The sequence below is a fragment of the Rhinoderma darwinii genome (genome assembly GCF_050947455.1).
Source record: "Rhinoderma darwinii isolate aRhiDar2 chromosome 2 unlocalized genomic scaffold, aRhiDar2.hap1 SUPER_2_unloc_27, whole genome shotgun sequence".
In the NCBI taxonomy this organism is placed as follows: domain Eukaryota; kingdom Metazoa; phylum Chordata; class Amphibia; order Anura; family Rhinodermatidae; genus Rhinoderma; species Rhinoderma darwinii.
This window is the reverse complement of record NW_027461693.1, coordinates 51802-76003: the sequence shown is the minus strand read 5'-3', so window position 1 is coordinate 76003 and position 24202 is coordinate 51802. Positions and strand designations below refer to the sequence as shown.

At 41.9% G+C, this 24202-nt stretch overlaps 117 pseudogenes; all 117 read left to right on the top strand.

Moving 5' to 3' along the window:
• Positions 1-29: 29 nt before the first annotated feature.
• LOC142675310 (5S ribosomal RNA) lies at positions 30-148 on the top strand (annotated as a pseudogene).
• A 67-nt stretch (positions 149-215) lies between these two features.
• On the top strand, positions 216-334 carry LOC142675139 (5S ribosomal RNA; annotated as a pseudogene).
• Positions 335-401: 67 nt separating this feature from the next.
• On the top strand, positions 402-520 carry LOC142675906 (5S ribosomal RNA; annotated as a pseudogene).
• Positions 521-587: 67 nt separating this feature from the next.
• Positions 588-706, top strand: LOC142675195 (5S ribosomal RNA; annotated as a pseudogene).
• A 67-nt stretch (positions 707-773) lies between these two features.
• On the top strand, positions 774-892 carry LOC142675587 (5S ribosomal RNA; annotated as a pseudogene).
• Positions 893-958: 66 nt separating this feature from the next.
• Positions 959-1077, top strand: LOC142675296 (5S ribosomal RNA; annotated as a pseudogene).
• A 67-nt stretch (positions 1078-1144) lies between these two features.
• On the top strand, positions 1145-1263 carry LOC142675307 (5S ribosomal RNA; annotated as a pseudogene).
• A 67-nt stretch (positions 1264-1330) lies between these two features.
• LOC142675481 (5S ribosomal RNA) lies at positions 1331-1449 on the top strand (annotated as a pseudogene).
• A 67-nt stretch (positions 1450-1516) lies between these two features.
• LOC142675309 (5S ribosomal RNA) lies at positions 1517-1635 on the top strand (annotated as a pseudogene).
• A 67-nt stretch (positions 1636-1702) lies between these two features.
• Positions 1703-1821, top strand: LOC142675138 (5S ribosomal RNA; annotated as a pseudogene).
• A 67-nt stretch (positions 1822-1888) lies between these two features.
• LOC142675905 (5S ribosomal RNA) lies at positions 1889-2007 on the top strand (annotated as a pseudogene).
• Positions 2008-2074: 67 nt separating this feature from the next.
• LOC142675529 (5S ribosomal RNA) lies at positions 2075-2193 on the top strand (annotated as a pseudogene).
• A 66-nt stretch (positions 2194-2259) lies between these two features.
• LOC142675294 (5S ribosomal RNA) lies at positions 2260-2378 on the top strand (annotated as a pseudogene).
• Positions 2379-2445: 67 nt separating this feature from the next.
• On the top strand, positions 2446-2564 carry LOC142675559 (5S ribosomal RNA; annotated as a pseudogene).
• A 67-nt stretch (positions 2565-2631) lies between these two features.
• On the top strand, positions 2632-2750 carry LOC142675238 (5S ribosomal RNA; annotated as a pseudogene).
• Positions 2751-2817: 67 nt separating this feature from the next.
• On the top strand, positions 2818-2936 carry LOC142675423 (5S ribosomal RNA; annotated as a pseudogene).
• A 67-nt stretch (positions 2937-3003) lies between these two features.
• Positions 3004-3122, top strand: LOC142675552 (5S ribosomal RNA; annotated as a pseudogene).
• A 67-nt stretch (positions 3123-3189) lies between these two features.
• Positions 3190-3308, top strand: LOC142675595 (5S ribosomal RNA; annotated as a pseudogene).
• Positions 3309-3375: 67 nt separating this feature from the next.
• Positions 3376-3494, top strand: LOC142675295 (5S ribosomal RNA; annotated as a pseudogene).
• A 67-nt stretch (positions 3495-3561) lies between these two features.
• On the top strand, positions 3562-3680 carry LOC142675604 (5S ribosomal RNA; annotated as a pseudogene).
• A 67-nt stretch (positions 3681-3747) lies between these two features.
• Positions 3748-3866, top strand: LOC142675600 (5S ribosomal RNA; annotated as a pseudogene).
• A 67-nt stretch (positions 3867-3933) lies between these two features.
• Positions 3934-4052, top strand: LOC142675156 (5S ribosomal RNA; annotated as a pseudogene).
• Positions 4053-4119: 67 nt separating this feature from the next.
• On the top strand, positions 4120-4238 carry LOC142675293 (5S ribosomal RNA; annotated as a pseudogene).
• Positions 4239-4305: 67 nt separating this feature from the next.
• LOC142675859 (5S ribosomal RNA) lies at positions 4306-4424 on the top strand (annotated as a pseudogene).
• A 67-nt stretch (positions 4425-4491) lies between these two features.
• Positions 4492-4610, top strand: LOC142675480 (5S ribosomal RNA; annotated as a pseudogene).
• A 67-nt stretch (positions 4611-4677) lies between these two features.
• LOC142675680 (5S ribosomal RNA) lies at positions 4678-4796 on the top strand (annotated as a pseudogene).
• A 67-nt stretch (positions 4797-4863) lies between these two features.
• On the top strand, positions 4864-4982 carry LOC142675861 (5S ribosomal RNA; annotated as a pseudogene).
• A 67-nt stretch (positions 4983-5049) lies between these two features.
• LOC142675283 (5S ribosomal RNA) lies at positions 5050-5168 on the top strand (annotated as a pseudogene).
• A 67-nt stretch (positions 5169-5235) lies between these two features.
• On the top strand, positions 5236-5354 carry LOC142675508 (5S ribosomal RNA; annotated as a pseudogene).
• A 67-nt stretch (positions 5355-5421) lies between these two features.
• LOC142675448 (5S ribosomal RNA) lies at positions 5422-5540 on the top strand (annotated as a pseudogene).
• A 67-nt stretch (positions 5541-5607) lies between these two features.
• LOC142675440 (5S ribosomal RNA) lies at positions 5608-5726 on the top strand (annotated as a pseudogene).
• A 67-nt stretch (positions 5727-5793) lies between these two features.
• Positions 5794-5912, top strand: LOC142675860 (5S ribosomal RNA; annotated as a pseudogene).
• A 67-nt stretch (positions 5913-5979) lies between these two features.
• LOC142675316 (5S ribosomal RNA) lies at positions 5980-6098 on the top strand (annotated as a pseudogene).
• A 67-nt stretch (positions 6099-6165) lies between these two features.
• Positions 6166-6284, top strand: LOC142675571 (5S ribosomal RNA; annotated as a pseudogene).
• Positions 6285-6351: 67 nt separating this feature from the next.
• On the top strand, positions 6352-6470 carry LOC142675823 (5S ribosomal RNA; annotated as a pseudogene).
• A 67-nt stretch (positions 6471-6537) lies between these two features.
• Positions 6538-6656, top strand: LOC142675185 (5S ribosomal RNA; annotated as a pseudogene).
• A 67-nt stretch (positions 6657-6723) lies between these two features.
• LOC142675479 (5S ribosomal RNA) lies at positions 6724-6842 on the top strand (annotated as a pseudogene).
• Positions 6843-6909: 67 nt separating this feature from the next.
• LOC142675270 (5S ribosomal RNA) lies at positions 6910-7028 on the top strand (annotated as a pseudogene).
• A 67-nt stretch (positions 7029-7095) lies between these two features.
• Positions 7096-7214, top strand: LOC142675339 (5S ribosomal RNA; annotated as a pseudogene).
• A 67-nt stretch (positions 7215-7281) lies between these two features.
• LOC142675783 (5S ribosomal RNA) lies at positions 7282-7400 on the top strand (annotated as a pseudogene).
• Positions 7401-7467: 67 nt separating this feature from the next.
• LOC142675686 (5S ribosomal RNA) lies at positions 7468-7586 on the top strand (annotated as a pseudogene).
• Positions 7587-7653: 67 nt separating this feature from the next.
• LOC142675303 (5S ribosomal RNA) lies at positions 7654-7772 on the top strand (annotated as a pseudogene).
• Positions 7773-8026: 254 nt separating this feature from the next.
• On the top strand, positions 8027-8145 carry LOC142675657 (5S ribosomal RNA; annotated as a pseudogene).
• A 67-nt stretch (positions 8146-8212) lies between these two features.
• On the top strand, positions 8213-8331 carry LOC142675746 (5S ribosomal RNA; annotated as a pseudogene).
• Positions 8332-8398: 67 nt separating this feature from the next.
• On the top strand, positions 8399-8517 carry LOC142675478 (5S ribosomal RNA; annotated as a pseudogene).
• A 253-nt stretch (positions 8518-8770) lies between these two features.
• LOC142675655 (5S ribosomal RNA) lies at positions 8771-8889 on the top strand (annotated as a pseudogene).
• Positions 8890-8956: 67 nt separating this feature from the next.
• Positions 8957-9075, top strand: LOC142675822 (5S ribosomal RNA; annotated as a pseudogene).
• A 67-nt stretch (positions 9076-9142) lies between these two features.
• On the top strand, positions 9143-9261 carry LOC142675183 (5S ribosomal RNA; annotated as a pseudogene).
• Positions 9262-9328: 67 nt separating this feature from the next.
• Positions 9329-9447, top strand: LOC142675476 (5S ribosomal RNA; annotated as a pseudogene).
• Positions 9448-9514: 67 nt separating this feature from the next.
• Positions 9515-9633, top strand: LOC142675258 (5S ribosomal RNA; annotated as a pseudogene).
• Positions 9634-9700: 67 nt separating this feature from the next.
• On the top strand, positions 9701-9819 carry LOC142675338 (5S ribosomal RNA; annotated as a pseudogene).
• Positions 9820-9886: 67 nt separating this feature from the next.
• On the top strand, positions 9887-10005 carry LOC142675782 (5S ribosomal RNA; annotated as a pseudogene).
• Positions 10006-10072: 67 nt separating this feature from the next.
• LOC142675475 (5S ribosomal RNA) lies at positions 10073-10191 on the top strand (annotated as a pseudogene).
• Positions 10192-10258: 67 nt separating this feature from the next.
• LOC142675871 (5S ribosomal RNA) lies at positions 10259-10377 on the top strand (annotated as a pseudogene).
• A 67-nt stretch (positions 10378-10444) lies between these two features.
• LOC142675778 (5S ribosomal RNA) lies at positions 10445-10563 on the top strand (annotated as a pseudogene).
• A 67-nt stretch (positions 10564-10630) lies between these two features.
• LOC142675161 (5S ribosomal RNA) lies at positions 10631-10749 on the top strand (annotated as a pseudogene).
• Positions 10750-10816: 67 nt separating this feature from the next.
• On the top strand, positions 10817-10935 carry LOC142675745 (5S ribosomal RNA; annotated as a pseudogene).
• Positions 10936-11002: 67 nt separating this feature from the next.
• Positions 11003-11121, top strand: LOC142675474 (5S ribosomal RNA; annotated as a pseudogene).
• Positions 11122-11374: 253 nt separating this feature from the next.
• On the top strand, positions 11375-11493 carry LOC142675642 (5S ribosomal RNA; annotated as a pseudogene).
• Positions 11494-11560: 67 nt separating this feature from the next.
• LOC142675833 (5S ribosomal RNA) lies at positions 11561-11679 on the top strand (annotated as a pseudogene).
• Positions 11680-11746: 67 nt separating this feature from the next.
• On the top strand, positions 11747-11865 carry LOC142675137 (5S ribosomal RNA; annotated as a pseudogene).
• A 67-nt stretch (positions 11866-11932) lies between these two features.
• On the top strand, positions 11933-12051 carry LOC142675607 (5S ribosomal RNA; annotated as a pseudogene).
• A 67-nt stretch (positions 12052-12118) lies between these two features.
• LOC142675473 (5S ribosomal RNA) lies at positions 12119-12237 on the top strand (annotated as a pseudogene).
• Positions 12238-12304: 67 nt separating this feature from the next.
• On the top strand, positions 12305-12423 carry LOC142675596 (5S ribosomal RNA; annotated as a pseudogene).
• A 67-nt stretch (positions 12424-12490) lies between these two features.
• On the top strand, positions 12491-12609 carry LOC142675337 (5S ribosomal RNA; annotated as a pseudogene).
• Positions 12610-12676: 67 nt separating this feature from the next.
• Positions 12677-12795, top strand: LOC142675781 (5S ribosomal RNA; annotated as a pseudogene).
• A 67-nt stretch (positions 12796-12862) lies between these two features.
• On the top strand, positions 12863-12981 carry LOC142675712 (5S ribosomal RNA; annotated as a pseudogene).
• A 67-nt stretch (positions 12982-13048) lies between these two features.
• On the top strand, positions 13049-13167 carry LOC142675870 (5S ribosomal RNA; annotated as a pseudogene).
• A 67-nt stretch (positions 13168-13234) lies between these two features.
• Positions 13235-13353, top strand: LOC142675159 (5S ribosomal RNA; annotated as a pseudogene).
• A 67-nt stretch (positions 13354-13420) lies between these two features.
• On the top strand, positions 13421-13539 carry LOC142675218 (5S ribosomal RNA; annotated as a pseudogene).
• A 67-nt stretch (positions 13540-13606) lies between these two features.
• Positions 13607-13725, top strand: LOC142675472 (5S ribosomal RNA; annotated as a pseudogene).
• Positions 13726-13792: 67 nt separating this feature from the next.
• On the top strand, positions 13793-13911 carry LOC142675305 (5S ribosomal RNA; annotated as a pseudogene).
• A 67-nt stretch (positions 13912-13978) lies between these two features.
• LOC142675630 (5S ribosomal RNA) lies at positions 13979-14097 on the top strand (annotated as a pseudogene).
• Positions 14098-14164: 67 nt separating this feature from the next.
• LOC142675602 (5S ribosomal RNA) lies at positions 14165-14283 on the top strand (annotated as a pseudogene).
• Positions 14284-14350: 67 nt separating this feature from the next.
• LOC142675622 (5S ribosomal RNA) lies at positions 14351-14469 on the top strand (annotated as a pseudogene).
• A 66-nt stretch (positions 14470-14535) lies between these two features.
• LOC142675633 (5S ribosomal RNA) lies at positions 14536-14654 on the top strand (annotated as a pseudogene).
• Positions 14655-14907: 253 nt separating this feature from the next.
• Positions 14908-15026, top strand: LOC142675795 (5S ribosomal RNA; annotated as a pseudogene).
• Positions 15027-15093: 67 nt separating this feature from the next.
• On the top strand, positions 15094-15212 carry LOC142675887 (5S ribosomal RNA; annotated as a pseudogene).
• Positions 15213-15279: 67 nt separating this feature from the next.
• Positions 15280-15398, top strand: LOC142675246 (5S ribosomal RNA; annotated as a pseudogene).
• Positions 15399-15465: 67 nt separating this feature from the next.
• LOC142675162 (5S ribosomal RNA) lies at positions 15466-15584 on the top strand (annotated as a pseudogene).
• Positions 15585-15651: 67 nt separating this feature from the next.
• LOC142675847 (5S ribosomal RNA) lies at positions 15652-15770 on the top strand (annotated as a pseudogene).
• A 253-nt stretch (positions 15771-16023) lies between these two features.
• LOC142675578 (5S ribosomal RNA) lies at positions 16024-16142 on the top strand (annotated as a pseudogene).
• Positions 16143-16209: 67 nt separating this feature from the next.
• On the top strand, positions 16210-16328 carry LOC142675768 (5S ribosomal RNA; annotated as a pseudogene).
• A 67-nt stretch (positions 16329-16395) lies between these two features.
• On the top strand, positions 16396-16514 carry LOC142675306 (5S ribosomal RNA; annotated as a pseudogene).
• A 67-nt stretch (positions 16515-16581) lies between these two features.
• On the top strand, positions 16582-16700 carry LOC142675734 (5S ribosomal RNA; annotated as a pseudogene).
• A 253-nt stretch (positions 16701-16953) lies between these two features.
• LOC142675300 (5S ribosomal RNA) lies at positions 16954-17072 on the top strand (annotated as a pseudogene).
• A 67-nt stretch (positions 17073-17139) lies between these two features.
• On the top strand, positions 17140-17258 carry LOC142675438 (5S ribosomal RNA; annotated as a pseudogene).
• Positions 17259-17325: 67 nt separating this feature from the next.
• Positions 17326-17444, top strand: LOC142675449 (5S ribosomal RNA; annotated as a pseudogene).
• Positions 17445-17511: 67 nt separating this feature from the next.
• LOC142675239 (5S ribosomal RNA) lies at positions 17512-17630 on the top strand (annotated as a pseudogene).
• A 67-nt stretch (positions 17631-17697) lies between these two features.
• Positions 17698-17816, top strand: LOC142675794 (5S ribosomal RNA; annotated as a pseudogene).
• A 67-nt stretch (positions 17817-17883) lies between these two features.
• Positions 17884-18002, top strand: LOC142675634 (5S ribosomal RNA; annotated as a pseudogene).
• A 67-nt stretch (positions 18003-18069) lies between these two features.
• Positions 18070-18188, top strand: LOC142675134 (5S ribosomal RNA; annotated as a pseudogene).
• Positions 18189-18255: 67 nt separating this feature from the next.
• On the top strand, positions 18256-18374 carry LOC142675382 (5S ribosomal RNA; annotated as a pseudogene).
• Positions 18375-18441: 67 nt separating this feature from the next.
• On the top strand, positions 18442-18560 carry LOC142675225 (5S ribosomal RNA; annotated as a pseudogene).
• Positions 18561-18627: 67 nt separating this feature from the next.
• LOC142675593 (5S ribosomal RNA) lies at positions 18628-18746 on the top strand (annotated as a pseudogene).
• Positions 18747-18813: 67 nt separating this feature from the next.
• LOC142675254 (5S ribosomal RNA) lies at positions 18814-18932 on the top strand (annotated as a pseudogene).
• Positions 18933-18999: 67 nt separating this feature from the next.
• On the top strand, positions 19000-19118 carry LOC142675373 (5S ribosomal RNA; annotated as a pseudogene).
• Positions 19119-19185: 67 nt separating this feature from the next.
• Positions 19186-19304, top strand: LOC142675570 (5S ribosomal RNA; annotated as a pseudogene).
• Positions 19305-19371: 67 nt separating this feature from the next.
• Positions 19372-19490, top strand: LOC142675660 (5S ribosomal RNA; annotated as a pseudogene).
• Positions 19491-19557: 67 nt separating this feature from the next.
• Positions 19558-19676, top strand: LOC142675262 (5S ribosomal RNA; annotated as a pseudogene).
• Positions 19677-19743: 67 nt separating this feature from the next.
• Positions 19744-19862, top strand: LOC142675812 (5S ribosomal RNA; annotated as a pseudogene).
• A 439-nt stretch (positions 19863-20301) lies between these two features.
• LOC142675437 (5S ribosomal RNA) lies at positions 20302-20420 on the top strand (annotated as a pseudogene).
• A 67-nt stretch (positions 20421-20487) lies between these two features.
• Positions 20488-20606, top strand: LOC142675568 (5S ribosomal RNA; annotated as a pseudogene).
• A 67-nt stretch (positions 20607-20673) lies between these two features.
• On the top strand, positions 20674-20793 carry LOC142675688 (5S ribosomal RNA; annotated as a pseudogene).
• Positions 20794-20860: 67 nt separating this feature from the next.
• Positions 20861-20979, top strand: LOC142675743 (5S ribosomal RNA; annotated as a pseudogene).
• Positions 20980-21232: 253 nt separating this feature from the next.
• Positions 21233-21351, top strand: LOC142675233 (5S ribosomal RNA; annotated as a pseudogene).
• A 440-nt stretch (positions 21352-21791) lies between these two features.
• LOC142675145 (5S ribosomal RNA) lies at positions 21792-21910 on the top strand (annotated as a pseudogene).
• Positions 21911-21977: 67 nt separating this feature from the next.
• Positions 21978-22096, top strand: LOC142675608 (5S ribosomal RNA; annotated as a pseudogene).
• A 67-nt stretch (positions 22097-22163) lies between these two features.
• On the top strand, positions 22164-22282 carry LOC142675653 (5S ribosomal RNA; annotated as a pseudogene).
• Positions 22283-22349: 67 nt separating this feature from the next.
• Positions 22350-22468, top strand: LOC142675153 (5S ribosomal RNA; annotated as a pseudogene).
• Positions 22469-22535: 67 nt separating this feature from the next.
• Positions 22536-22654, top strand: LOC142675690 (5S ribosomal RNA; annotated as a pseudogene).
• Positions 22655-22721: 67 nt separating this feature from the next.
• Positions 22722-22840, top strand: LOC142675809 (5S ribosomal RNA; annotated as a pseudogene).
• Positions 22841-22907: 67 nt separating this feature from the next.
• On the top strand, positions 22908-23026 carry LOC142675451 (5S ribosomal RNA; annotated as a pseudogene).
• Positions 23027-23093: 67 nt separating this feature from the next.
• On the top strand, positions 23094-23212 carry LOC142675221 (5S ribosomal RNA; annotated as a pseudogene).
• A 67-nt stretch (positions 23213-23279) lies between these two features.
• LOC142675769 (5S ribosomal RNA) lies at positions 23280-23398 on the top strand (annotated as a pseudogene).
• A 67-nt stretch (positions 23399-23465) lies between these two features.
• Positions 23466-23584, top strand: LOC142675456 (5S ribosomal RNA; annotated as a pseudogene).
• Positions 23585-24023: 439 nt separating this feature from the next.
• On the top strand, positions 24024-24142 carry LOC142675857 (5S ribosomal RNA; annotated as a pseudogene).
• Positions 24143-24202: the final 60 nt, after the last annotated feature.

Sequence of the window (24202 nt, the reverse complement as noted above, 5' to 3'; positions counted from 1 at the left end):
AAATAGGACTATGGATTAAGGCTTTTAATGTCGATGGCCATTCTAAGCTGAATGTGACTGCTCTCGTCAGATCGCAGAAGATACACAGCTTAAGGCCTCGCTAGTACCAGTGTGGGAGACTGTCTGGGAATCTGTGGTGCGGTTGACTTTTTATTATGTCGTTTAGATTTTGTTTCACAATCGATTAAAAAGGACTATGGATTAAAGCATTTAATGTCAATGGCCATTCTAAGCTGAATGTGCCTGCTCTCGTTAGATCGCAGAAGTTACACAGCTTAACGCCTCGCTAGTACCAGTGTGGGAGACTGTCTGGGAATCCGTGGTGCGGTTGACTTTTTATTATGTCGTTTAGATTTTGTTTCACAATAGATTAAATAGGACTATGGATTAGAGCATTTAACGTCAATGGCCATTCTAAGCTGAATGTGCCTGCTCTCGTCAGATCGCAGAAGTTACACAGCTTAAGTCCTCGCTAGTATCAGTGTGGGAGACTGTCTGGGAATCCGTGGTGCGGTTGACTTTTTATTATGTCGTTTAGATTTTGTTTCACAATAGATTAAATAGGACTATGGATTAAAGCACTTAACGTCAATGGCCATTCTAAGCTGAATGTGCCTGCTCTCGTCAGATCGCAGAAGTTACACAGCTTAAGGCCTCGCTAGTACCAGTGTGGGAGACTGTCTGGGGATCCGTGGTGCGGTTGAATTTTTATTATGTCGTTTAGATTTTGTTTCACAATCGATTAAAAAGGACTATGGATTAAAGCATTTAATGTCAATGGCCATTCTAAGCTGAATGTCCCTGCTCTCGTCAGATCGCAGAAGTTACACAGCTTAAGGCCTCGCTAGTACCAGTGTGGGAGACTGTCTGGGAATCCGTGGTGCGGTAGACTTTTTATTATGTCGTTAGATTTTGTTTCACAATAGATTAAATAGGACTATGGATTAAAACATTTAACGTCAATGGGCATTCTAAGCTGAATGTGCCTGCTCTTGTCAGAACGCAGAAGTTACACAGCTTAAGGCCTCACTAGTACCAGTGTGGGAGACTGTCTGGGAATCCGTGGTGTGGTTGACTTTTTATTATGTTGTTTAGATTTTGTTTCACAATAGATTAAATAGGACTATGGATTAAGGCTTTTAATGTCAATGGCCATTCTAAGCTGAATGTGCCTGCTCTCGTCAGATCGCAGAAGTTACACAGCTTAAGGCCTCGCTAGTACCAGTGTGGGAGACTGTCTGGGAATCCGTGGTGCGGTTGACTTTTTATTATGTCGTTTAGATTTTGTTTCACAATCGATTAAAAAGGACTATGGATTAAAGCATTTAATGTCAATGGCCATTCTAAGCTGAATGTCCCTGCTCTCGTCAGATCGCAGAAGTTACACAGCTTAAGGCCTCGCTAGTACCAGTGTGGGAGACTGTCTGGGAATCCGTGGTGCGGTTGACTTTTTATTATGTTGGTTAGATTTTGTTTCACAATAGATTAAATAGGACTATGGATTAAGGCTTTTAATGTCGATGGCCATTCTAAGCTGAATGTGACTGCTCTCGTCAGATCGCAGAAGATACACAGCTTAAGGCCTCGCTAGTACCAGTGTGGGAGACTGTCTGGGAATCTGTGGTGCGGTTGACTTTTTATTATGTCGTTTAGATTTTGTTTCACAATCGATTAAAAAGGACTATGGATTAAAGCATTTAATGTCAATGGCCATTCTAAGCTGAATGTGCCTGCTCTCGTTAGATCGCAGAAGTTACACAGCTTAACGCCTCGCTAGTACCAGTGTGGGAGACTGTCTGGGAATCCGTGGTGCGGTTGACTTTTTATTATGTCGTTTAGATTTTGTTTCACAATAGATTAAATAGGACTATGGATTAGAGCATTTAACGTCAATGGCCATTCTAAGCTGAATGTGCCTGCTCTCGTCAGATCGCAGAAGTTACACAGCTTAAGTCCTCGCTAGTATCAGTGTGGGAGACTGTCTGGGAATCCGTGGTGCGGTTGACTTTTTATTATGTCGTTTAGATTTTGTTTCACAATAGATTAAATAGGACTATGGATTAAAGCACTTAACGTCAATGGCCATTCTAAGCTGAATGTGCCTGCTCTCGTCAGATCGCAGAAGTTACACAGCTTAAGGCCTCGCTAGTACCAGTGTGGGAGACTGTCTGGGAATCCGTGGTGCGGTAGACTTTTTATTATGTCGTTAGATTTTGTTTCACAATAGATTAAATAGGACTATGGATTAAAACATTTAACGTCAATGGGCATTCTAAGCTGAATGTGCCTGCTCTTGTCAGAACGCAGAAGTTACACAGCTTAAGGCCTCACTAGTACCAGTGTGGGAGACTGTCTGGGAATCCGTGGTGTGGTTGACTTTTTATTATGTTGTTTAGATTTTGTTTCACAATAGATTAAATAGGACTATGGATTAAGGCTTTTAATGTCAATGGCCATTCTAAGCTGAATGTGCCTGCTCTCGTCAGATCGCAGAAGTTACACAGCTTAAGGCCTCGCTTGTACCAGTGTGGGAGACTGTCTGGGAATCCGTGGTGCGGTTGACTTTTTATTATGTCGTTTAGATTTTGTTTCACAATCGATTAAAAAGGACTATGGATTAATGCATTTAATGTCAATGGCCATTCTAAGCTGAATGTGCCTGCTCTCGTTAGATCGCAGAAGTTACACAGCTTAACGCCTCGCTAGTACCAGTGTGGGAGACTGCCTTGGAATCCGTGGTGCGGTTGACTTTTTATTATGTTGTTTAGATTTTGTTTCACAATAGATTAAATAGGACTATGGATTAAGGCTTTTAATGTCAATGGCCATTCTAAGCTGAATATGCCTGCTCTCGTCAGATCGCAGAAGTTACACAGCTTAAGGCCTCGCTAGTACCAGTGTGGGAGACTGTCTGGGAATCCGTGGTGCGGTTGACTTTTTATTATGTCGTTTAGATTTTGTTTCACAATAGATTAAATAGGACTATGGATTAAAGCATTTAACGTCAATGGCCATTCTAAGCTGAATGTGCCTGCTCTCGTCAGAACGCAGAAGTTACACAGCTTAAGGCCTCGCTAGTACCAGTGTGGGAGACTGTCTGGGAATCCGTGGTGCGGTTGAATTTTTATTATGTCGTTTAGATTTTGTTTCACAATAGATTAAATAGGACTATGGATTAGAGCATTTAACGTCAATGGCCATTCTAAGCTGAATGTCCCTGCTCTCGTCAGATCGCAGAAGTTACACAGCTTAAGGCCTCGCTAGTACCAGTGTGGGAGACTGTCTGGGAATCTGTGGTGCGGTTGACTTTTTATTATGTTGGTTAGATTTTGTTTCACAATAGATTAAATAGGACTATGGATTAAGGCTTTTAATGTCAATGGCCATTCTAAGCTGAATGTGCCTGCTCTCGTCAGATCGCAGAAGTTACACAGCTTAAGGCCTCGCTAGTACCAGTGTGGGAGACTGTCTGGGAATCCGTGGTGCGGTTGACTTTTTATTATGTCGTTTAGATTTTGTTTCACAATAGATTAAATAGGACTATGGATTAGAGCATTTAACGTCAATGGCCATTCTAAGCTGAATGTGCCTGCTCTCGTCAGATCGCAGAAGTTACACAGCTTAAGGCCTCGCTAGTAGCAGTGTGGGAGACTGTCTGGGAATCCGTGGTGCGGTTGACTTTTTATTATGTCGTTTAGATTTTGTTTCACAATCGATTAAAAAGGACTATGGATTAAAGCATTTAATGTCAATGGCCATTCTAAGCTGAATGTGCCTGCTCTCGTCAGATCGCAGAAGTTACACAGCTTAAGGCCTCGCTAGTACCAGTGTGGTAGACTGTCTGGGAATCCGTGGTGCGGTTGACTTTTTATTCTGTCGTTTAGATTTTGTTTCACAATAGATTAAATAGGACTATGGATTAAAGCATTTAACTTCAATGGCCATTCTAAGCTGAATGTCCCTGCTCTCGTCAGATCGCAGAAGTTACACAGCTTAAGTCCTCGCTAGTACCAGTGTGGGAGACTGTCTGGGAATCCGTGGTGCGGTTGACTTTTTATTATGTCGTTTAGATTTTGTTTCACAATAGATTAAATAGTACTATGGATTAAAGCATTTAACGTCAATGGCCATTCTAAGCTGAATGTGCCTGCTCTCGTCAAATCGCAGAAGTTACACAGCTTAAGGCCTCGCTAGTACCAGTGTGGGAGACTGTCTGGGAATCCGTTGTGCGGTTGACTTTTTATTATGTTGGTTAGATTTTGTTTCACAATAGATTAAATAGGACTATGGATTAAGGCTTTTAATGTCAATGGCCATTCTAAGCTGAATGTGCCTGCTCTCGTCAGATCGCAGAAGTTACACAGCTTAACGCCTCGCTAGTACCAGTGTGGGAGACTGTCTGGGAATCCGTGGTGCGGTTGACTTTTTATTATGTTGTTTAGATTTTGTTTCACGATCGATTAAAAAGGACTATGGATTAAAGCATTTAATGTCAATGGCCATTCTAAGCTGAATGTCCCTGCTCTCGTCAGATCGCAGAAGTTACACAGCTTAAGGCCTCGCTAGTACCAGTGTGGGAGACTGTCTGGGAATCCGTGGTGCGGTTGACTTTTTATTATGTCGTTTAGATTTTGTTTCACAATCGATTAAAAAGGACTATGGATTAAAGCATTTAATGTCAATGGCCATTCTAAGCGGAATGTGCCTGCTCTCGTCAGATCGCAGAAGTTACACAGCTTAAGGCCTCGCTAGTACCAGTGTGGGAGACTGTCTGGGAATCCGTGGTGCGGTTGACTTTTTATTATGTCGTTTAGATTTTGTTTCACAATCGATTAAAAAGGACTATGGATTAAAGCATTTAATGTCAATGGCCATTCTAAGCTGAATGTGCCTGCTCTCGTCAGATCGCAGAAGTTACACAGCTTAAGGCCTCGCTAGTACCAGTGTGGGAGACTGTCTGGGAATCCGTGGTGCGGTCGAATTTTTATTATGTCGTTTAGATTTTGTTTCACAATCGATTAAAAAGGACTATGGATTACATCATTTAATGTCAATGGCCATTCTAAGCTGAATGTGCCTGCTCTCGTCAGATCGCAGAAGTTACACAGCTTAAGGCCTCGCTAGTACCAGTGTGGGAGACTGTCTGGGAATCCGTGGTGCGGTTGACTTTTTATTATGTCGTTTAGATTTTGTTTCACAATCGATTAAAAAGGACTATGGATTAAAGCATTTAAGGTCAATGGCCATTCTAAGCTGAATGTCCCTGCTCTCGTCAGATCGCAGAAGTTACACAGCTTAAGGCCTCGCTAGTACCAGTGTGGGAGACTGTCTGGGAATCCGTGGTGCAGTTGACTTTTTATTATGTTGTTTAGATTTTGTTTCACAATAGATTAAATAGGATTATGGATTAAGGCTTTTAATGTCAATGGCCATTCTAAGCTGAATGTGCCTGCTCTCGTCAGATCGCAGAAGTTACACAGCTTAAGGCCTCGCTAGTACCAGTGTGGGAGACTGTCTGGGAATGCGTGGTGCGGTTGACTCCTTATTATGTCGTTTAGATTTTGTTTCACAATCGATTAAAAAGGACTATGGATTAAAGCATTTAATGTCAATGGTCATTCTAAGCTGAATGTGCCTGCTCTCGTCAGATCGCAGAAGTTACACAGCTTAAGGCCTCGATAGTACCAGTGTGGGAGACTGTCTGGGAATCCGTGGTGCGGTTGACTTTTTATTATGTTGTTTAGATTTTGTTTCACAATAGATTAAATAGGACTATGGATTAAGGCTTTTAATGTCAATGGCCTTTCTAAACTGAATGTGCCTGCTCTCGTCAGATCGCAGAAGTTACACAGCTTAAGGCCTCGCTAGTACCAGTGTGGGAGACTGTCTGGGAATCCGTGGTGCGGTTGACTTTTTATTATGTCGTTTAGATTTTGTTTCACAATCGATTAAAAAGGACTATGGATTAAAGCATTTAATGTCAATGGCCATTCTAAGCTGAATGTGCCTGCCCTCGTTAGATCGCAGAAGTTACACAGCTTAATGCCTCGCTAGTACCAGTGTGGGAGACTGTCTGGGAATCCGTGGTGCGGTTGACTTTTTATTATGTCGTTTAGATTTTGTTTCACAATAGATTAAATAGGACTATGGATTAAAGCATTTAACTTCAATGGCCATTCTAAGCTGAATGTGCCTGCTCTCGTCAGATCGCAGAAGTTACACAGCTTAAGGCCTCGCTAGTACCAGTGTGGGAGACTGTCTGGGAATCCGTGGTGCGGTTGACTTTTTATTATGTCGTTTAGATTTTTTTTCACAATAGATTAAATAGGACTATGGATTAAGGCTTTTAATGTCAATGGCCATTCTAAGCTGAATGTGCCTGCTCTCATCAGATCGCAGAAGTTACACAGCTTAAGGCCTCGCTAGAACCAGTGTGGGAGACTGTCTGGGAATCCGTGGTGCGGTTGACTTTTTATTATGTCGTTTAGATTTTGTTTCACAATAGATTAAATAGGACTATGGATTAGAGCATTTAACGTCAATGGCCATTCTAAGCTGAATGTGCCTGCTCTAGTCAGATCGCAGAAGTTACACAGCTTAAGGCCTCGCTAGTATCAGTGTGGGAGACTGTCTGGGAATCCGTGGTGCGGTTGACTTTTTATTATGACGTTTAGATTTTGTTTCACAATCGATTAAAAAGGACTATGGATTAAAGCATTTAATGTCAATGGCCATTCTAAGCTGAATGTCCCTGCTCTCGTCAGATCGCAGAAGTTACACAGCTTAAGGCCTCGCTAGTACCAGTGTGGGAGACTGTCTGGGAATCCGTGGTGCGGTTGACTTTTTATTATGTCGTTTAGATTTTGTTTCACAATCGATTAAAAAGGACTATGGATTAAAGCATTTAATGTCAATGGCCATTCTAAGCTGAATGTGCCTGCTCTCGTCAGATCGCAGAAGTTACACAGCTTAAGGCCTCGCTAGTACCAGTGTGGGAGACTGTCTGGGAATCCGTGGTGCGGTTGACTTTTTATTATGTTGTTTAGATTTTGTTTCAAAATAGATTAAATAGGACTATGGATTAAGGCTTTTAATGTCAATGGCCTTTCTAAGCTGAATGTGCCTGCTCTCGTCAGATCGCAGAAGTTACACAGCTTAAGGCCTCGCTAGTACCAGTGTGAGAGCCTGTCTGGGAATCCGTGGTGCGGTTGACTTTTTATTATGTCGTTTAGATTTTGTTTCACAATCGATTAAATAGGACTATGGATTAAAGCATTTAACTTCAATGGCCATTCTAAGCTGAATGTGCCTGCTCTCGGCAGATCGCAGAAGTTACACAGCTTAAGGCCTCGCTAGTACCAGTGTGGGAGACTGTCTGGGAATCCGTGGTGCGGTTGAATTTTTATTATGTCGTTTAGATTTTGTTTCACAATCGATTAAAAAGGACTATGGATTAAAGCATTTAATGTCAATGGCCATTCTAAGCTGAATGTCCCTGCTCTCGTCAGATCGCAGAAGTTACACAGCTTAAGGCCTCGCTAGTACCAGTGTGGGAGACTGTCTGGGAATCAGTGGTGCGGTTGACTATTTATTATGTCGTTTAGATATTGTTTCACAATCGATTAAAAAGGACTATGGATTAAAGCATTTAATGTCAATGGCCATTCTAAGCTGAATGTGCCTGCCCTCGTCAGATCGCAGAAGTTACACAGCTTAACGCCTCGCTAGTACCAGTGTGGGAGACTGTCTGGGAATCCGTGGTGCAGTTGACTCTTTATTATGTCGTTTAGATTTTGTTTCACAATCGATTAAATAGGTCTATGGATTAAAGCATTTAATGTCAATGGCCATTCTAAGCTGAATGTGCCCTGCTCTGGTCAGATCGCAGAAGTTACACAGCTTAAGGCCTCTCTAGTACCAGTGTGGGAGACTGTCTGGGAATCCGTGGTGCGGTTGACTTTTTATTATGTCGTTTAGATTTTGTTTCACAATAGATTAAATAGGACTATGGATGAAAGCATTTAACGTCAATGGCCATTCTGAGCTGAATGTGCCTGCTCTCGTCAGAACGCAGCAGTTACACATCTTAAGGCCTCGTTAGTACCAGTGTGGGAGACTGTCTGGGAATCCGTGGTGCGGTTGACTTTTTATTATGTCGTTTAGATTTTGTTTCACAATCGATTAAAAAGGACTATGGATTACAGCATCTAATGTCAATGGCCATTCTAAGCTGAATGTCCCTGCTCTCGTCAGATCGCAGAAGTTACACAGCTTAAGGCCTCGCTAGTACCAGTGTGGGAGACTGTCTGGGAATCCGTGGTGCGGTTGAATTTTTATTATGTCGTTTAGATTTTGTTTCACAATCGATTAAAAAGGACTATGGATTAAAGCATTTAATGTCAATGGCCATTCTAAGCTGAATGTCCCTGCTCTCGTCAGATCGCAGAAGTTACACAGCTTAAGGCCTCGCTAGTACCAGTGTGGGAGACTGTCTGGGAATCCGTGGTGCGGTTGACTTTTTATTATGTCGTTTAGATTTTGTTTCACAATCGATTAAAAAGGACTATGGATTAAAGCATTTAATGTCAATGGCCATTCTAAGCTGAATGTGCCTGCTCTCGTTAGATCGCAGAAGTTACAAAGCTTAACGCCTCGCTAGTACCAGTGTGGGAGACTGTCTGGGAATCCGTGGTGCGGTTGACTTTTTATTATGTCGTTTAGATTTTGTTTCACAATAGATTAAATAGGACTATGGATTAAAACATTTAACGTCAATGGCCATTCTAAGCTGAATGTGCCTGCTCTCGTCAGAACGCAGAAGTTACACAGCTTAAGGCCTCGCTAGTACCAGTGTGGGAGACTGTCTGGGAATCCGTGGTGCGGTTGACTTTTTATTATGTCGTTTAGATTTTTTTTCACAATAGATTAAATAGGACTATGGATTAAGGCTTTTAATGTCAATGGCCATTCTAAGCTGAATGTGCCTGCTCTCATCAGATCGCAGAAGTTACACAGCTTAAGGCCTCGCTAGAACCAGTGTGGGAGACTGTCTGGGAATCCGTGGTGCGGTTGACTTTTTATTATGTCGTTTAGATTTTGTTTCACAATAGATTAAATAGGACTATGGATTAGAGCATTTAACGTCAATGGCCATTCTAAGCTGAATGTGCCTGCTCTAGTCAGATCGCAGAAGTTACACAGCTTAAGGCCTCGCTAGTATCAGTGTGGGAGACTGTCTGGGAATCCGTGGTGCGGTTGACTTTTTATTATGACGTTTAGATTTTGTTTCACAATCGATTAAAAAGGACTATGGATTAAAGCATTTAATGTCAATGGCCATTCTAAGCTGAATGTCCCTGCTCTCGTCAGATCGCAGAAGTTACACAGCTTAAGGCCTCGCTAGTACCAGTGTGGGAGACTGTCTGGGAATCCGTGGTGCGGTTGACTTTTTATTATGTCGTTTAGATTTTGTTTCACAATCGATTAAAAAGGACTATGGATTAAAGCATTTAATGTCAATGGCCATTCTAAGCTGAATGTGCCTGCTCTCGTCAGATCGCAGAAGTTACACAGCTTAAGGCCTCGCTAGTACCAGTGTGGGAGACTGTCTGGGAATCCGTGGTGCGGTTGACTTTTTATTATGTTGTTTAGATTTTGTTTCAAAATAGATTAAATAGGACTATGGATTAAGGCTTTTAATGTCAATGGCCTTTCTAAGCTGAATGTGCCTGCTCTCGTCAGATCGCAGAAGTTACACAGCTTAAGGCCTCGCTAGTACCAGTGTGAGAGCCTGTCTGGGAATCCGTGGTGCGGTTGACTTTTTATTATGTCGTTTAGATTTTGTTTCACAATCGATTAAATAGGACTATGGATTAAAGCATTTAACTTCAATGGCCATTCTAAGCTGAATGTGCCTGCTCTCGGCAGATCGCAGAAGTTACACAGCTTAAGGCCTCGCTAGTACCAGTGTGGGAGACTGTCTGGGAATCCGTGGTGCGGTTGAATTTTTATTATGTCGTTTAGATTTTGTTTCACAATCGATTAAAAAGGACTATGGATTAAAGCATTTAATGTCAATGGCCATTCTAAGCTGAATGTCCCTGCTCTCGTCAGATCGCAGAAGTTACACAGCTTAAGGCCTCGCTAGTACCAGTGTGGGAGACTGTCTGGGAATCCGTGGTGCGGTTGACTTTTTATTATGTTGTTTAGATTTTGTTTCACAATCGATTAAAAAGGACTATGGATTAAAGCATTTAATGTCAATGGCCATTCTAAGCTGAATGTGCCTGCCCTCGTTAGATCGCAGAAGTTACACAGCTTAACGCCTCGCTAGTACCAGTGTGGGAGACTGTCTGGGAATCCGTGGTGCCGTTGACTTTTTATTATGTCGTTTACATTTTGTTTCACAATAGATTAAATAGGACTATGGATTAAAGCATTTAACTTCAATGGCCATTCTAAGCTGAATGTGCCTGCTCTCGTCAGATCGCAGAAGTTACACAGCTTAAGGCCTCTCTAGTACCAGTGTGGGAGACTGTCTGGGAATCCGTGGTGCGGTTGACTTTTTATTATGTCGTTTAGATTTTGTTTCACAATAGATTAAATAGGACTATGGATGAAAGCATTTAACATCAATGGCCATTCTAAGCTGAATGTGCCTGCTCTCGTCAGAACGCAGCAGTTACACATCTTAAGGCCTCGCTAGTACCAGTGTGGGAGACTGTCTGGGAATCCGTGGTGCGGTTGAATTTTTATTATGTCGTTTAGATTTTGTTTCACAATCGATTAAAAAGGACTATGGATTACAGCATATAATGTCAATGGCCATTCTAAGCTGAATGTCCCTGCTCTCGTCAGATCGCAGAAGTTACACAGCTTAAGGCCTCGCTAGTACCAGTGTGGGAGACTGTCTGGGAATCCGTGGTGCGGTTGAATTTTTATTATGTCGTTTAGATTTTGTTTCACAATCGATTAAAAAGGACTATGGATTAAAGCATTTAATGTCAATGGCCATTCTAAGCTGAATGTCCCTGCTCTCGTCAGATCGCAGAAGTTACACAGCTTAAGGCCTCGCTAGTACCAGTGTGGGAGACTGTCTGGGAATCCGTGGTGCGGTTGACTTTTTATTATGTCGTTTAGATTTTGTTTCACAATCGATTAAAAAGGACTATGGATTAAAGCATTTAATGTCAATGGCCATTCTAAGCTGAATGTGCCTGCTCTCGTTAGATCGCAGAAGTTACAAAGCTTAACGCCTCGCTAGTACCAGTGTGGGAGACTGTCTGGGAATCCGTGGTGCGGTTGACTTTTTATTATGTCGTTTAGATTTTTTTTCACAATAGATTAAATAGGACTATGGATTAAAGCATTTAACGTCAATGGCCATTCTAAGCTGAATGTGCCTGCTCTCGTCAGAACGCAGAAGTTACACAGCTTAAGGCCTCGCTAGTACCAGTGTGGGAGACTGTCTGGGAATCCGTGGTGCGGTTGACTTTTTATTATGTTGGTTAGATTTTGTTTCACAATAGATTAAATAGGACTATGGATTAAGGCTTTTAATGTCAATGGCCATTCTAAGCTGAATGTGACTGCTCTCGTCAGATCGCAGAAGTTACACAGCTTAAGGCCTCGCTAGTACCAGTGTGGGAGACTGTCTGGGAATCTGTGGTGCGGTTGACTTTTTATTATGTCGTTTAGATTTTGTTTCACAATCGATTAAAAAGGACTATGGATTAAAGCATTTAATGTCAATGGCCATTCTAAGCTGAATGTGCCTGCTCTCGTTAGATCGCAGAAGTTACACAGCTTAACGCCTCGCTAGTACCAGTGTGGGAGACTGTCTGGGAATCCGTGGTGCGGTTGACTTTTTATTATGTCGTTTAGATTTTGTTTCACAATAGATTAAATAGGACTATGGATTAGAGCATTTAACGTCAATGGCCATTCTAAGCTGAATGTGCCTGCTCTCGTCAGATCGCAGAAGTTACACAGCTTAAGGCCTCGCTAGTATCAGTGTGGGAGACTGTCTGGGAATCCGTGGTGCGGTTGACTTTTTATTATGACGTTTAGATTTTGTTTCACAATCGATTAAAAAGGACTATGGATTAAAGCATTTAATGTCAATGGCCATTCTAAGCTGAATGTCCCTGCTCTCGTCAGATCGCAGAAGTTACACAGCTTAAGGCCTCGCTAGTACCAGTGTGGGAGACTGTCTGGGAATCCGTGGTGCGGTTGACTTTTTATTATGTCGTTTAGATTTTGTTTCACAATCGATTAAAAAGGACTATGGATTAAAGCATTTAATGTCAATGGCCATTCTAAGCTGAATGTGCCTGCTCTCGTCAGATCGCAGAAGTTACACAGCTTAAGGCCTCGCTAGTACCAGTGTGGGAGACTGTCTTGGAATCCGTGGTGCGGTTGACTTTTTATTATGTTGTTTAGATTTTGTTTCAAAATAGATTAAATAGGACTATGGATTAAGGCTTTTAATGTCAATGGCCTTTCTAAGCTGAATGTGCCTGCTCTCGTCAGATCGCAGAAGTTACACAGCTTAAGGCCTCGCTAGTACCAGTGTGAGAGCCTGTCTGGGAATCCGTGGTGCGGTTGACTTTTTATTATGTCGTTTAGATTTTGTTTCACAATCGATTAAATAGGACTATGGATTAAAGCATTTAACTTCAATGGCCATTCTAAGCTGAATGTGCCTGCTCTCGGCAGATCGCAGAAGTTACACAGCTTAAGGCCTCGCTAGTACCAGTGTGGGAGACTGTCTGGGAATCCGTGGTGCGGTTGAATTTTTATTATGTCGTTTAGATTTTGTTTCACAATCGATTAAAAAGGACTATGGATTAAAGCATTTAATGTCAATGGCCATTCTAAGCTGAATGTCCCTGCTCTCGTCAGATCGCAAAAGTTACACAGCTTAAGGCCTCGCTAGTACCAGTGTGGGAGACTGTCTGGGAATCCGTGGTGCGGTTGACTTTTTATTATGTTGTTTAGATTTTGTTTCACAATCGATTAAAAAGGACTATGGATTAAAGCATTTAATGTCAATGGCCATTCTAAGCTGAATGTGCCTGCCCTCGTTAGATCGCAGAAGTTACACAGCTTAACGCCTCGCTAGTACCAGTGTGGGAGACTGTCTGGGAATCCGTGGTGCCGTTGACTTTTTATTATGTCGTTTAGATTTTGTTTCACAATAGATTAAATAGGACTATGGATGAAAGCATTTAACATCAATGGCCATTCTAAGCTGAATGTGCCTGCTCTCGTCAGAACGCAGCAGTTACACATCTTAAGGCCTCGCTAGTACCAGTGTGGGAGACTGTCTGGGAATCCGTGGTGCGGTTGAATTTTTATTATGTCGTTTAGATTTTGTTTCACAATCGATTAAAAAGGACTATGGATTACAGCATATAATGTCAATGGCCATTCTAAGCTGAATGTCCCTGCTCTCGTCAGATCGCAGAAGTTACACAGCTTAAGGCCTCGCTAGTACCAGTGTGGGAGACTGTCTGGGAATCCGTGGTGCGGCTGAATTTTTATTATGTCGTTTAGATTTTGTTTCACAATCGATTAAAAAGGACTATGGATTAAAGCATTTAATGTCAATGGCCATTCTAAGCTGAATGTCCCTGCTCTCGTCAGATCGCAGAAGTTACACAGCTTAAGGCCTCGCTAGTACCAGTGTGGGAGACTGTCTGGGAATCCGTGGTGCGGTTGACTTTTTATTATGTCGTTTAGATTTTGTTTCACAATCGATTAAAAAGGACTATGGATTAAAGCATTTAATGTCAATGGCCATTCTAAGCTGAATGTGCCTGCTCTCGTTAGATCGCAGAAATTACACAGCTTAACGCCTCGCTAGTACCAGTGTGGGAGACTGACTGGGAATCCGTGGTGTGGTTGACTTTTTATTATGTCGTTTAGATTTTTTTTCACAATAGATTAAATAGGACTATGGATTAAAGCATTTAACGTCAATGGCCATTCTAAGCTGAATGTGCCTGCTCTCGTCAGAACGCAGAAGTTACACAGCTTAAGGCCTCGCTAGTACCAGTGTGGGAGACTGTCTGGGAATCCGTGGTGCGGTTGACTTTTTATTATGTCGTTTAGATTTTGTTTCACAATAGATTAAATAGGACTATGGATTAAAGCATTTAACGTCAATGGCCATTCTAAGCTGAATGTGCCTGCTCTCGTCAGAACGCAGAAGTTACACAGCTTAAGGCCTCACTAGTACCAGTGTGGGAGACTGTCTGGGAATCCGTGGTGCGGTTGAATTTTTATTATGTCGTTTAGATTTTGTTTCACAATCGATTAAAAAGGACTATGGATTAAAGACTTTAATGTCAATGGCCATTCTAAGCTGAATGTCCCTGCTCTCGTCAGATCGCAGAAGTTACACAGCTTAAGGCCTCGCTAGTACCAGTGTGGGAGACTGTCTGGGAATCCGTGGTGTGGTTGACTTTTTTTATGTTGTTTAGATTTTGTTTCACAATAGATTAAATAGGACTATGGATTAAGGCTTTTAATGTCAATGGCCATTCTAAGCTGAATGTGCCTGCTCTCGTCAGATCGCAGAAGTTACACAGCTTAAGGCCTCACTAGTACCAGTGTGGGAGGCTGTCTGGGAATCCGTGGTGCGGTTGACTTTTTATTATGTCGTTTAGATTTTTTTTCACAATAGATTAAATAGGACTATGGATTAAAGCATTTAACGTCAATGGCCTTTCTAAGCTGAATGTGCCTGCTCTCGTTAGATCGCAGAAGTTACACAGCTTAACGCCTCGCTAGTACCAGTGTGGGAGATTGTCTGGGAATCCGTGGTGTGGTTGACTTTTTATGATGTCGTTTAGATTTTTTTTCACAATAGATTAAATAGGACTATGGATTAAAGCATTTAACGTCAATGGCCATTCTAAGCTGAATGTGCCTGCTCTCGTCAGAACGCAGAAGTTACACAGCTTAAGGCCTCGCTAGTACCAGTGTGGGAGACTGTCTGGGAATCCGTGGTGCGGTGGAATTTTTATTATGTCGTTTAGATTTTGTTTCACAATCGATTAAAAAAGACTATGGATTAAAGCATTTAATGTCAATGGCCATTCTAAGCTGAATGTCCCTGCTCTCGTCAGATCGCAGAAGATACACAGCTTAAGACCTCGCTAGTACCAGTGTGGGAGACTGTCTGGGAATCCGTGGTGCGGTTGACTTTTTATTATGTTGGTTAGATTTTGTTTCACAATAGATTAAAAAGGACTATGGATTACAGCATTTAATGTCAATGGCCATTCTAAGCTGAATGTGCCTGCTCTCGTCAGATCGCAGAAGTTACACAGCTTAAGGCCTCGCTAGTACCAGTGTGGGAGACTGTCTGGGAATCCGTGGTGCGGTTGACTTTTTATTATGTCGTTTAGATTTTGTTTCACAATCGATTAAAAAGGACTATGGATTAAAGCATTTAATGTCAATGACCTTTCTAAGCTGAATGTCCCTGCTCTCGTCAGATCGCAGAAGTTACACAGCTTAAGGCCTCGCTAGTACCAGTGTGGGAGACTGTCTGGGAATCCGTGGTGCGGTTGACTTTTTATTATGTCGTTTAGATTTTGTTTCACAATCGATTAAAAAGGACTATGGATTAAAGCATTTAATGTCAATGGCCATTCTAAGCTGAATGTCCCTGCTCTCGTCAGATCGCATAAGTTACACAGCTTAAGGCCTCGCTAGTACCAGTGTGGGAGACTGTCTGGGAATCCGTGGTGCGGTTGACTATTTATTATGTCGTTTAGATTTTGTTTCACAATCGATTAAAAAGGACTATGGATTAAAGCATTTAATGTCAATGGCAATTCTAAGCTGAATGTGCCTGCCCTCGTTAGATCGCAGAAGTTACACAGCTTAACGCCTCGCTAGTACCAGTGTGGGAGACTGTCTGGGAATCCGTGGTGCGGTTGACTTTTTATTATGTCGTTTAGATTTTGTTTCACAATAGATTAAATAGGACTATGGATTAAAGCATTTAACTTCAATGGCCATTCTAAGCTGAATGTTCCTGCTCTCGTCAGATCGCAGAAGTTACACAGCTTAAGGCCTCGCTAGTACCAGTGTGGGAGACTGTCTGGGAATCCGTGGTGCGGTTGACTTCTTATTATGTCGTTTAGATTTTGTTTCACAATAGATTAAATAGGACTATGGATTAAAGCATTTAACGTCAATGGCCATTCAAAGCTGAATGTGCCTGCTCTCGTCAGAACGCAGAAGTTACACAGCTTAAGGCCTTGCTAGTACCAGTGTGGGAGACTGTCTGGGAATCCGTGGTGCGGTTGACTTTTTATTATGTCGTTTAGATTTTGTTTCACAATCGATTAAAAAGGACTATGGATTACAGCATTTAATGTCTATGGCCATTCTAAGCTGAATGTCCCTGCTCTCGTCAGATCGCAGAAGTTACACAGCTTAAGGCCTCGCTAGAACCAGTGTGGGAGACTGTCTGGGAATCCGTGGTGCGGTTGACTTTTTATTATGTTGTTTAGATTTTGTTTCACAATAGATTAAATAGGACTATGGATTAAGGCTTTTAATGTCAATGGCCATACTAAGATGAATGTGCCTGCTCTCGTCAGATCGCAGAAGTTACACAGCTTAAGGCCTCGCTAGTACCAGTGTGGGAGACTGTCTGGGAATCCGTGGTGCCGTTGACTTTTTATTATGTTGTTTAGATTTTGTTTCACAATAGATTAAATAGGACTATGGATTAAGGCTTTTAATGTCAAAGGCCATTCTAAGCTGAATGTGACTGCTCTCGTCAGATCGCAGAAGTTACACAGCTTAAGTCCTCGCTAGTACAAGTGTGGGACACTGTCTGGGAATCTGTGGTGCCGTTGACTTTTTATTATGTCGTTTAGATTTTGTTTCACAATCGATTAAAAAGGACTATGGATTAAAACATTTAATGTCAATGGCCATTCTAAGCTGAATGTGACTGCTCTCGTTAAATCGCAGAAGTTACACAGCTTAAGGCCTCGCTAGTACCAGTGTGGGAGACTGTCTGGGAATCCGTGGTGCGGTTGACTTTTTATTATGTCGTTTAGATTTTGTTTCACAATCGATTAAATAGGACTATGGATTAAAGCATTTAACGTCAATGGCTATTCTAAGCTGAATGTGCCTGCTCTCGTCAGAACGCAGAAGTTACACAGCTTAAGGCCTCGCTAGTACCAGTGTGGGAGACTGTCTGGGAATCCGTGGTGCGGTTGACTTTTTATTATGTCGTTTAGATTTTGTTTCACAATAGATTAAATAGGACTATGGATTAAGGCTTTTAATGTCAATGGCCATTCTAAGCTGAATGTGCCTGCTCTCGTCAGATCGCAGAAGTTACACAGCTTAAGGCCTCACTAGTACCAGTGTGGGAGACTGTCTGGGAATCCGTGGTGCGGTTGACTTTTTATTATGTCGTTTAGATTTTTTTTCACAATAGATTAAATAGGACTATGGATTAAAGAATTTAACGTCAATGGCCATTCTAAGCTGAATGTGCCTGCTCTCGTTAGATCGCAGAAATTACACAGCTTAACGCCTCGCTAGTACCAGTGTGGGAGACTGTCTGGGAATCCGTGGTGTGGTTGACTTTTTATTATGTCGTTTAGATTTTTTTTCACAATAGATTAAATAGGACTATGGATTAAAGCATTTAACGTCAATGGCCATTCTAAGCTGAATGTGCCTGCTCTCGTCAGAACGCAGAAGTTACACAGCTTAAGGCCTCGCTAGTACCAGTGTGGGAGACTGTCTGGGAATCCGTGGTGCGGTGGAATTTTTATTATGTCGTTTAGATTTTGTTTCACAATCGATTAAAAAAGACTATGGATTAAAGCATTTAATGTCAATGGCCATTCTAAGCTGAATGTCCCTGCTCTCGTCAGATCGCAGAAGTTACACAGCTTAAGACCTCGCTAGTACCAGTGTGGGAGACTGTCTGGGAATCCGTGGTGCGGTTGACTTTTTATTATGTTGGTTAGATTTTGTTTCACAATAGATTAAATAGGACTATGGATTAAGGGTTTTAATGTCAATGGCCATTCTAAGCTGAATGTGCCTGCTCTCGTTAGATCGCAGAAGTTACACAGCTTAACGCCTCGCTAGTACCAGTGTGGGAGACTGTCTGGGAATCCGTGGTGCGGTTGACTTTTTATTATGTCGTTTAGATTTTGTTTCACAATAGATTAAATAGGACTATGGATTAGAACATTTAACGTCAATGGCCATTCTAAGCTGAATGTGCCTGCACTCGTCAGATCGCAGAAGTTACACAGCTTAAGGCCTCGCTAGTATCAGTGTGAGAGACTGTCTGGGAATCCGTGGTGCGGTTGACTTTTTATTATGTCGTTTAGATTTTGTTTCACAATAGATTAAATAGGACTATGGATTAGAGCATTTAACGTCAATGGCCATTCTAAGCTGAATGTGCCTCCTCTCGTCAGATCGCAGAAGTTACACAGCTTAAGGCCTCGCTAGTACCAGTGTGGGAGACTGTCTGGGAGTCCGTGGTGCGGTTGACTTTTTATTATGTCGTTTAGATTTTGTTTCACAATCGATTAAATAGGACTATGGATTAAAGGATTTAACGTCAATGGCCATTCTAAGCTGAATGTGCCTGCTCTCGTCAGAACGCAGAAGTTACACAGCTTAAGGCCTCGCTAGTACCAGTGTGGGAGACTGTCTGGGAAACCGTGGTGCTGTTGAATTTTTATTATGTCGTTTAGATTTTGTTTCACAATCGATTAAAAAGGACTATGGATTACAGCATTTAATGTCAATGGCCATTCTAAGCTGAATGTCCCTGCTCTCGTCAGATCGCATAAGTTACACAGCCTAAGGCCTCGCTAGTACCAGTGTGGGAGACTGTCTGGGAATCCGTGGTGCGGTTGACTATTTATTATGTCGTTTAGATTTTGTTTCACAATCGATTAAAAAGGACTATGGATTAAAGCATTTAATGTCAATGGCCATTCTAAGCTGAATGTGCCTGCCCTCGTTAGATCGCAGAAGTTACACAGCTTAACGCCTCGCTAGTACCAGTGTGGGAGACTGTCTGGGAATCCGTGGTGCGGTTGACTTTTTATTATGTCGTTTAGATTTTGTTTCACAATAGATTAAATAGGACTATGGATTAAAGCATTTAACTTCAATGGCCATTCTAAGCTGAATGTGCCTGCTCTCGTCAGATCGCAGAAGTTACACAGCTTAAGGCCTCGCTAGTACCAGTGTGGGAGACTGTCTGGGAATCCGTGGTGCGGTTGACTTTTTATTATGTCGTTTAGATTTTGTTTCACAATAGATTAAATAGGACTATGGATTAAAGCATTTAACGTCAATGGCCATTCAAAGCTGAATGTGCCTGCTCTCGTCAGAACGCAGAAGTTACACAGCTTAAGGCCTCACTAGTACCAGTGTGGGAGACTGTCTGGGAATCCGTGGTGCGGTTGACTTTTTATTATGTCGTTTAGATTTTGTTTCACAATCGATTAAAAAGGACTATGGATTACAGCATTTAATGTCAATGGCCATTCTAAGCTGAATGTCCCTGCTCTCATCAGATCGCAGAAGTTACACAGCTTAAGGCCTCGCTAGAACCAGTGTGGGAGACTGTCTTGGAATCCGTGGTGCGGTTGACTTTTTATTATGTTGTTTAGATTTTGTTTCACAATAGATTAAATAGGACTATGGATTAAGGCTTTTAATGTCAATGGCCATACTAAGATGAATGTGCCTGCTCTCGTCAGATCGCAGAAGTTACACAGCTTAAGGCCTCGCCAGTACCAGTGTGGGAGACTGTCTGGGAATCCGTGGTGCGGTTGCCTTTTTATTATGTTGTTTAGATTTTGTTTCACAATAGATTAAATAGGACTATGGATTAAGGCTTTTAATGTCAATGGCCATTCTAAGCTGAATGTGACTGCTCTCGTCAGATCGCAGAAGTTACACAGCTTAAGTCCTCGCTAGGACAAGTGTGGGAGACTGTCTGGGAATCTGTGGTGCCGTTGACTTTTTATTATGTCGTTTAGATTTTGTTTCACAATCGATTAAAAAGGACTATGGATTAAAACATTTAATGTCAATGGCCATTCTAAGCTGAATGTGACTGCTCTCGTTAAATCGCAGAAGTTACACAGCTTAAGGCCTCGCTAGTACCAGTGTGGGAGACTGGCTGGGAATCCGTGGTGCGGTTGACTTTTTATTATGTCGTTTAGATTTTGTTTCACAATCGATTAAATAGGACTATGGATTAAAGCATTTAACGTCAATGGCTATTCTAAGCTGAATGTGCCTGCTCTCGTCAGAACGCAGAAGTTACACAGCTTAAGGCCTCGCTAGTACCAGTGTGGGAGACTGTCTGGGAATCCGTGGTGCGGTTGACTTTTTATTATGTCGTTTAGATTTTGTTTCACAATAGATTAAATAGGACTATGGATTAAAGCATTTAACTTCAATGGCCATTCTAAGCTGAATGTGCCTGCTCTCGTCAGATCGCAGAAGTTACACAGCTTAAGGCCTCGCTAGTACCAGTGTGGGAGACTGTCTGGGAATCCGTGGTGCGGTTGACTTTTTATTATGTCGTTTAGATTTTGTTTCACAATAGATTAAATAGGATTATGGATTAAAGCATTTAACGTCAATGGCCATTCTAAGCTGAATGTGCCTGCTCTCGTCAGAACGCAGAAGTTACACAGCTTAAGGCCTCGCTAGTACCAGTGTGGGAGACTGTCTGGGAATAGCGTGGTGCGGTTGACTTTTTATTATGTCGTTTAGATTTTGTTTCACAATCGATTAAAAAGGACTATGGATTACAGCATTTAATGTCAATGGCCATTCTAAGCTGAATGTCCCTGCTCTCGTCAGATCGCAGAAGTTACACAGCCTAAGGCCTCGCTAGTACCAGTGTGGGAGACTGTCTGGGAATCCGTGGTGCGGTTGACTTTTTATTATGTTGTTTAGATTTTGTTTCACAATAGATTAAATAGGACTATGGATTAAGGCTTTTAATGTTAATGGCCATTCTAAGCTGAATGTGCGTGCTCTTGTCAGATCGCAGAAGTTACACAGCTTAAGGCCTCGCTAGTACCAGTGTGGGAGACTGTCTTGGAATCTGTGGTGCGGTTGACTTTTTATTATGTCGTTTAGATTTTGTTTCACAATAGATTAAATAGGACTATGGATTAAGTCTTTTAATGTCAATGGCCATTCTAAGCTGAATGTGCCTGCTCTCGTCAGATCGCAGAAGTTACACAGCTTAAGGCCTCGCTAGTACCAGTGTGGGAGACTGTCTGGGAATCCGTGGTGCGGTTGACTTTTTATTATGTCGTTTAGATTTTGTTTCACAATCGATTAAAAAGGACTATGGATTAAAGCATTTAATGTCAATGGCCATTCTAAGCTGAATGTGCCTGCTCTCGTTAGATCGCAGAAGTTAGACAGCTTAACGCCTCCCTAGTACCAGTGTGGGAGACTGTCTGGGAATCCGTGGTGCGTTTGACTTTTTTATTATGTCGTTTAGATTTTGTTTCACAATAGATTAAATAGGACTATGGATTAAATCATTTAACGTCAATGGCCATTCTAAGCTGAATGTGCCTGCTCTCGTCAGCTCGCAGAAGTTACCCAGCTTAAGGCCTCGCTAGTACCAGTGTGGGAGACTGTCTCGGAATCCGTTGTGCGGTTGACTTTTTATTATGTCGTTTAGATTTTGTTTCACAATCGATTAAAAAGGACTATGGATTAAAGCATTTAATGTCAATGGCCATTCTAAGCTGAATGTGCATGCTCTCGTTAGATCGCAGAAGTTAAACAGCTTAACGCCTCGCTAGTACCAGTGTGGGAGACTGTGTGGGAATCCGTGGTGCGGTTGACTTTTTATTATGTCGTTTAGATTTTGTTTCACAATAGATTAAAAAGTACTATGGATTAAAGCATTTAATGTCAATGGCCATTCTAAGCTGAATGTGCCTGCTCTCATCAGAACGCAGAAGTTACACAGCTTAAGGCCTCGCTAGTACCAGTGTGGGAGACTGTCTGGGAATCCGTGGTGTGGTTGAATTTTTATTATGTCGTTTAGATTTTGTTTCACAATCGATTAAAAAGGACTATGGATTAAAGCCTTTAATGTCAATGGCCATTCTAAGCTGAATGTCCCTGCTCTCGTCAGATCGCAGAAGTTACACAGCTTAAGGCCTCGCTAGTACCAGTGTGGGAGACTGCCTGGGAATCCGTGGTGCGGTTGAATTTTTATTATGTTGTTTAGATTTTGTTTCACAATAGATTAAATAGGACTATGGATTAAGGCTTTTAATGTCAATGGCCATTCTAAGCTGAATGTGCCTGCTCTCGTCAGATCGCAGAAGTTACACAGCTTAAGGCCTCGCTAATACCAGTGTGGGAGACTGTCTGGGAATCCGTGGTGCGGTTGAATTTTTATTATGTCGTTTAGATTTTGTTTCACAATCGATTAAAAAGGACTATGGATTAAAACATTTAATGTCAATGGCCATTCTAAGCTGAATGTGCCTGCTCTCGTCGGATCGCAGAAGTTACACAGCTTAAGGCCTCGCTAGTACCAGTGTGGGAGACTGTCTGGGAATCCGTGGTGTGGTTGACTTTTTATTATGTCGTTTAGATTTTGTTTCACAATAGATTAAATAGGACTACGGATTAAAGCATTTAACGTCAATGGCCATTCTAAGCTGAATGTGCCTGCTCTCGTCAGATCGCAGAAGTTACACAGCTTAAGGCCTCGCTAGTACCAGTGTGGGAGACTGTCTGGGAATCCGTGGTGCGGTGGCCTTTTTATTATGTCGTTTAGATTTTGTTTCACAATCGATTAAAAAGGACTATGGATTAAAGCATTTCATGTCAATGGCCATTCTAAGCTGAATGTGCCTGCTCTCGTCAGATCGCAGAAGTTACACAGCTTAAGGCCTCGCTAGTAACAGTGTGGGAGACTGTCTGGGAATCCGTGGTGCTGTTGACTTTTTATTATGTCGTTTAGATTTTGTTTCACAATAGATTAAATAGGACTATGGATTAAGGCTTTTAATGTCAATGGCCATTCTAAGCTGAATGTGCCTGCTCTCGTCAGATCGCAGAAGTTACACAGCTTAAGGCCTCGCTAGTACCAGTGTGGGAGACTGTCTGGGAATCCGTGGTGCGGTTGACTTTTTATTATGTCGTTTAGATTTTGTTTCACAATCGATTAAAAAGGACTATGGATTAAAGCATTTAATGTCAATGGCCATTCTAAGCTGAATGTGCCTGCTCTCGTTAGATCGCAGAAGTTACACAGCTTAAGGCCTCCCTAGTACCAGTGTGGGAGACTGTCTGGGAATCCGTGGTGCGGTTGACTTTTTATTATGTTGTTTAGATTTTGTTTCACAATAGATTAAATAGGACTATGGATTAAATCATTCAACGTCAATGGTCATTCTAAGCTGAATGTGCCTGCTCTCGTCAGATCGCAGAAGTTACACAGCTTAAGGCCTCGCTAGTACCAGTGTGGGAGACTGTCTGGGAATCCGTGGTGCGGTTGACTTTTTATTATGTCGTTTAGATTTTGTTTCACAATCGATTAAATAGGACTATGGATTAAATCATTTCACGTCAATGGCCATTCTAAGCTGAATATGCCTGCTCTCGTTAGATCGCAGAAGTTACACAGCTTAACGCCTCCCTAGTACCAGTGTGGGAGACTGTCTGGGAATCCGTGGTGCGGTTGACATTTTATTATGTCGTTTAGATTTTGTTTCACAATAGATTAAATAGGACTATGGATTAAATCATTTCATGTCAATGGCCATTCTAAGCTGAATGTGCCTGCTCTCGTCAGATCGCAGAAGTTACCCAGCTTAAGGCCTCGCTAGTACCAGTGTGGGAGACTGTCTCGGAATCCGTTGTGCGGTTGAATTTTTATTATGTCGTTTAGATTTTTTTTCACAATCGATTAAAAAGGACTATGGATTAAAGCATTTAATGTCAATGGCCATTCTAAGCTGAATGTCCCTGCTCTCGTCAGATCGCAGAAATTACACAGCTTAAGGCCTCGCTAGTACCAGTGTGGGAGACTGTCTGGGAATCCGTGGTGCTGTTGACTTTTTATTATGTCGTTTAGATTTTGTTTCACAATCGATTAAAAAGGACTATGGATTAAAGC